This window comes from Mycteria americana, chromosome 1 (assembly GCF_035582795.1).
Source record: "Mycteria americana isolate JAX WOST 10 ecotype Jacksonville Zoo and Gardens chromosome 1, USCA_MyAme_1.0, whole genome shotgun sequence".
Lineage (NCBI taxonomy): Eukaryota > Metazoa > Chordata > Aves > Ciconiiformes > Ciconiidae > Mycteria > Mycteria americana.
The window spans coordinates 64,704,721-64,711,082 of NC_134365.1; positions in this window are offsets into that span (position 1 = coordinate 64,704,721).

Consider the following 6,362-nt stretch of genomic DNA (forward strand, 5'->3'; position numbering starts at 1 on the left):
AATCTTCCTCTGCGGAGGAAGCCCTCTGCCCCCATCGCTCCCTGCTTCTCCCGTCTGGCCCAACTTCCAGGATGGCAGGCGGGGGCCAAGGCACCGCAGACGGCTGCTGAGCAAAATCAGAAGCACAGACCGAAACGTGACTAATTTCTAACACATCACAGCCTGCGAGTCATTTTGTTTGTGAGCCTAAATCGCTCTCTGCTGCTTTCATACCGGCTTGTTTCAAGGGTGAGTAAGCAGACAGTGGCAGATATGACTTTTATTATTCCCAGAGCTTTGAAGTTGTACCATTTCACTGCGGTTAGCTGAGTGCATCAGCCGTTTGTAGTGGCACATTTCGAAGAACTCGGCAATGATGCATAGGTAGCCAGACCGAGCCGAGTTGGAGCTCAGCATATTCCATTGACGGTATTTCGTGGTGACTCATTAGTTGCCCACTCTCTATTATTCATTGTTTTTATCCCGTCATTTTATTTCGATATTCTTGACAACTTCCAAGAAGGCCCTTTCACGGACAGAGGTCAAGGGCAACGAAAACAGCTTCAAGCTGTAATTGAAGCCCCTTTCTGTTAAATTAGCAGTGCACGAGTTAAAGTGGATTTTGTGATGAATATCCTTGAAGACTAAACAACCCCACTTGAAGAGGGAGAAATATGGAAAAACTGTTTGAGCTACAACAGTGTGAGCATTTCATGTATTTATACGTGTATATACTCATACATATGCAAAAGGGTAAACATAGAAACACGCATCTATTAGACGAGAAAGTGAAACTTCCTGCATTTTTGAATGACTCATTTAAAACAGCTTATTACATAGATACTTTTTATATTTAAAAATACAGCGCTTGCACACATTTTTGAGAGAGAATTGTATGTTTTATTTCCATCCCAGGTTAAACTGCTATGGCCTTTTCTCTCCTGCTGCTCCAGAATTCCACATTTCTCATCTATATTTCTACATTTAACAGCGTCTAACTTGAATGACTGATCATCGAGAAGACTCTTTGCATAACATGAAGCAGCACAGTTTGAAAGCGTGCAGTATTTTTAGCTCCAAAACCCATGTCAACTTCGGCACAAATATGAACCTTTTGTCAATTGGAGGCATCACAGCCACTTCCCCAGGAGAAGGTGGCACCACAAACACCGAAGTCTAAGCAAAAGCACTGGGTTGTAATTGTGGGGTTATTTTCACAGACCACTTCAAATTCTACTTTTAATTCCAGTGCCAAAAGTTTAGGGCTTGAGATAAATCACTCTTTCCCCTTGAAAGAGGCTGATTGCATTTATGGCTCATTTCAGAGTCCAAAGGCCCCGGCCGAGATGAAAGGCTGGGGGCAGAGCGGGGCGATGCCCCACATCCAGCGCCGCGGAGGGCGAGGGCGAGGACTCTGGCAGCGGGGAGAGGAACTGCCAGATTCGGTTCCCGGCAGCGCTCGGCACTCTTGGGTAACCTCAGATGTGTCATTTAGCCTCCCTCTGACTCAGTTCCTCATTCGTACCATGGAAATAACACCACTTCTTTATTTCGTAGGAGTTTTGGGCAGATAAATATCTTTTAATTCGCTATCAGAATCCGCTTGAGAAGCATAACTAAAATAGAGATCAGTTACAATCTAAAGAAATGACACAAGCGAGGGCTGGGAGGAAGGAACGAGACGTGCGGTACAAAGGCGGGGAGCTCTCTGAACTGAGCTGATTTCTCGTATCACTTCAGGATAGTTCAGAACGAGAGCCTTGGCTCCCCATACAGCATGGAAAATTCCAGGGACTGAACGGTTTCCCCTGAGAGTTAAGGCTTGTTTTGTAAACACAGTTTCCCTTCTCTCGCTGCCATACTCAACAGGGCTTGGCCATGAGCTGAAGCACCGGACAGATGCAGATCCTGGGTTAGGCTCCTGGCTGGGAGCCCACTCCCCGGAAACTCCCGGGGTCCCTTCGGAGGCTCCACAGTGCCTTTGCCTCCTGGTTACGAAGGACCGGCCACGCAGCTCCCACATCCCTGCCGGGGGATGCTCAGTCACCTGGGGAGGGAGCCGAAACACAGCACCTCTCCCCACGAGTCTGGTGCATCTCTGTCCCCCCACAGCCTCCCTCTCCCGCGAAGGCAGGGGACCCCGCCTGAGTCCCCGCTGGACGGGCGTTCGAACCCCTGGGCCATGCCAGACTTTTGGAACAACGTCATGTTTTGGCGTGTCAGACGTCTGCGTGACCCAGATTCTTCTACGTAACTGTGAAGCGGCTGCAAGCACAGGTCCCAGCCCTGTTACTCTGACCAGGTCAGATAGCTCTATGTCTGACACCCAGGGCGATGGGGCAGGGCTACCTGGGCCAGCGTGCCTCACCGCTTTGTGCTCTGCATCAGCACCCCATAACGTAGACGTGGTTACTACCGCAGAGGGACGTGCGTGGCCGGATGAGATTTTAAGACAAGCGACCTCGCAGCCCCATCCCTGGCACAAACGTTTTGCTCCAGGTGTGATGCGGCTGACCACAACCCCCTCATCCTCGGCACATTTTGGTGGGTGAGCCAGGGGAGGTAACAGTACTTCTCTTTTTTCACAGAAGACAAAGCTACGGAAGACACCGATTCCCATGGCAACAAAGGCAGAGAAGAAGTGTCCCAAGATGTGATTTGCTGTCACCATACCCACCTCGTGGCAGATAAGGACAAGTGATAGCTCTGAAAGGAACTGTTTCCATGGGACCCTTCCCAGCAAGCGCACGCAACGACAACCCGACCGTCTGCCACGGCTTTCAGTGTCGAACAGGTCTGACGGGTAGAGAGCAGCAAAGGCTGCCTGCCTCCGTCTCACCCTCTTGTGAGGAACGGTGCCCTCCTCGCTCCCCTCGAAGCCTGCCTAACCCTGAACGAGCCACGCTGCTGCTTGCTAATCCACTTACCCAGGCAATTACACTGGGATAGCGGCCCGCAGAGAGCCATGCTCAACTTCTCAGCTAAACATCGTCCTGGGCTTTTTTTAATCCATGGAATGCTACCTTAAGCTATGTTGAAAGCTCCTTACAGAGCACACATTTATGCTTTGGTAGTGCGTGCTATGTAAGTGCATTTCCTTCCGACACTTTCATTTATCATACTTCTCCCCTCCCACCCCTGCCCCTTCAGTTCCCTGGGGAAAGTTAGTGAATTTATGCAGGAACAAAGTCACCTTGAGGTTTAATCCACACCCTAGCAGAAGGAATATGTCTGTCGGCAATCACGTCCACCCACTCTGCAACTGCATTACAATGCTCATTTTGTTAGCACAGAAAATACTGGCTCCTTTTCTAGTCCTGGAGACAAGCTACCACAAAGGCTGGAGCAAAGAAAACGGACGGGGGACAGAAGAGGGAGGAATCCGGCCCTGCACATTTGAGACTGAACAGATAACCTGAGGTGAAACAGTGGAAGTAGGAAGAAAAGAGCAAGTCTGGCAAACCAAGACCTTGACTTATGATAAACCCCCCAAAGTGACTCCCTGCTCCTTTCCTAAAAAGAGAAGGCAGCTGAGAAAACTGCAGTCAGCGAAGTCGCCGAAGACAGGCAAAGATCCTCATCCAACTGATAGCAAAACAGCAGCCCAAGCAGGTGGCAAAGTACAGCAGAAGCAGGCGCATAAAGCAATCTGGATTTCGCCATCTGGGAGCAAAGGCCAGAGTCCCTCAGAACCAGGGTGGCACCCAGCTGCTGGGGCCATGGCTCCGTGTTCCCCCGACACCTTCTCCTTCCCTCAGGGAAACCAGCCCTGATGCTGCTTGAGCACACAGGGCCAAGATGGTGTTTAAAAAAGGGCCTGGGAGCTCCAGTAGCCTAGAACAGCATCACAGATGTGCACGGAAACAAAGCTAAGCAGTGAGAAGCCACCTCCAGCAGAGACCCTACCAGCCCTGCACACGCGCTCACCTGACGTTTCGGAGGTGTGCACTGATTCAGAAATCACTGGTGCTGGTGCAATGCTGACGCATGCCTGCCGTGGCAGGCAGGGCTCCCACCTTTGCGTCTCTCCTCACATAACAGCTCCTTTGCATCCAACAGCAGGAACCACAGCCGCCTGTTGCCGTCTGTCCTGCTTGTTGCCGTGCCTTGATAAGCAGTCCTGGGATGAACCTGCTTCTGACCGGAAGAAACGAAACATTAATATTCCCAGAAGGATGCAAGCGTTACAGCAGAGGGCAAGGAGGCTGAAGAAGACGTGAATGGATAGTGGAGCCAGCCCTGATGAAACTGTCTCTTGGATATTCCCATCCTTCCGGCTGAATAGCACAGTCAGCTGTTACCCAATTGCTTTGTCATCTTTGGCTCTCGCTGCAGGCAAGCACCAGCTTTTGTCAGCCCAACGTCGCTTTTCTCTGCCATGCACCCTGGAGCAGATGAGTGAGTTTCTGGAAACTGGTCCCACCTGACAAACAGGAAAAAGAGTGAGGATGTAGGTCCCTGGGTGTGGGAGTTCTCTAAGCTAGTGTTGGAATCCAGGAGCCCAGAGAAATCAACCCATCCCCAACACTTTGCTTACCACATTATAAGGAAAGAAGATTTAAATAGCACATCTAAGCAATCTCATCCTTATCTGCTGTCATTCCACTGGTACACTCTGAATTATATCGTTACTTCTGTGGTCCGCATGGACAAGAGGTGGTGGCCTATAGATTTCCTATCCTTCACAACGGAGCAACACCACCAACGGACACAGACTTCACCGATTCACCTAGAGGTCCATCAACTGCCATCTGCTGCTTTAAAAACTATTCGGAAACAAGATCGGTTCTCCTCAAACAGTTTACCTGGGCTTCTGTAATCTCAGACAGAAATCTTCCTTCTCCTGGCAGTAATCTTAAACCTAACAAGAGGGCCACAAAGCTTGCTGTCTGCTCCCGTGCTCCAGGAGTACATTTTGATTTGCCCGCTGCATTTGTTTTCATGGACACTGTACACTGTTCTGGAGGAGGCCAAAGGAGACATTCCAGGAGAACCTCCGGGGATCCAGACACGTACACAGACATAATCACCAGCGCAGGAGAACCAAAGGGAACATTCACAGCAATTGCCCAAATTCTTCTTCTTTGCATTACTCTAAAGATTCATCTAAGCAACTCTCATTTAAGAAAGGCTTTAACAGAACCAAGATGCTTTGTTGGACCTGTCCATAACACACACCCCCCAGACTCAAGCCCACAAAATGGTCTAAGAGCTTGTATTTACAGCCTTCAGAGAACAGTAGGCTGTTTACGAAAAGGATTAGATAAGGCTTGACAAAGATGTCAGAAGGTGGGCATGCTGTGCCTTAGAAAACTTCTGCAATACAGAACCCAAAACATCCCTGTAGGCACCTTTAGTTAGAAAAGAAGAGGGGAAAAACTGCAAATAGGTTTGGCAGAGCACTTTGGCCACCGCTGGATAGAGGGCAAAATTACAGAAGAGAAACTGATCAGTGGTGTGTCCGAGACATCCCTGAAGAGCTAGTGCTTTTACGGGTGAGGTCTGTGGGACTATCTTGAAATAGATACTTTCTCCTTTTCTCTCGGGGAGAAAACGATAACCCTTAAAACATGCTGCTGCTTCTCCTCCCACTTTCCTGCAGAATGGAAAGCTGCTCTTCTGGGTCTGGTGAGGACAAGAAACTCACGTGCTCTCTAAGGCTGGCCAGCACTTAGAGCAGAAGCCCAATTCTTCCCCCTTTGGAGAGCATGGTGATAGTGCCACCAGGCACTTCCCTACCCTCGGGTTCCAGGCCTCCAAGAAAACCAGGACGCAGCAGCATTGCTTGTAGGGCATCTATTGCAAGGACCTTCCTCGATACAGAAAAGCATTATGGGGCTGAGGCACATGTTTTCGTTCATAACCAATTTGGTCAGACAGTCTGTCACATCCTGGGCTACAACCAAACACCCAGAGATCGGTTCCTAATGTGCTTCCTTTGTGCTCTGAAGTTAAGTAATTCCTACGCTTCTGCTTGCCCAAACATTGGGCTCTGGAGGGGACAGTCACAGTGGTGGTGACGGGGACTGCTACTCAAGCAAAGCTCTACTCCTTAGAGTACTTCCAGACTAGGCTGGAAAGTTCCTCATGAGTAGGAAAAAAAAAAAAAAAAAAAGACAGAAAATGGGGTAAAAATATGAATTGTTACTTTTCTTGAGGAATAGCATCATAGCACCACCAAACTATTTGGAGTTGTGGGACCAGAACATGCAGGCATGGGGGTTTCTCCAGCAATCCAATATCATGCTCAACTCTGAATTTACAGTAAACTATAAAACATAAACACAATTACGAAGTTCCCCACTGTGTCCATTTAAACACAGCTAAGTGTAGGTGTGGATTTGTGTTTAAAGAAACAAGCCACAGGAGAGAAGGCACAGCAG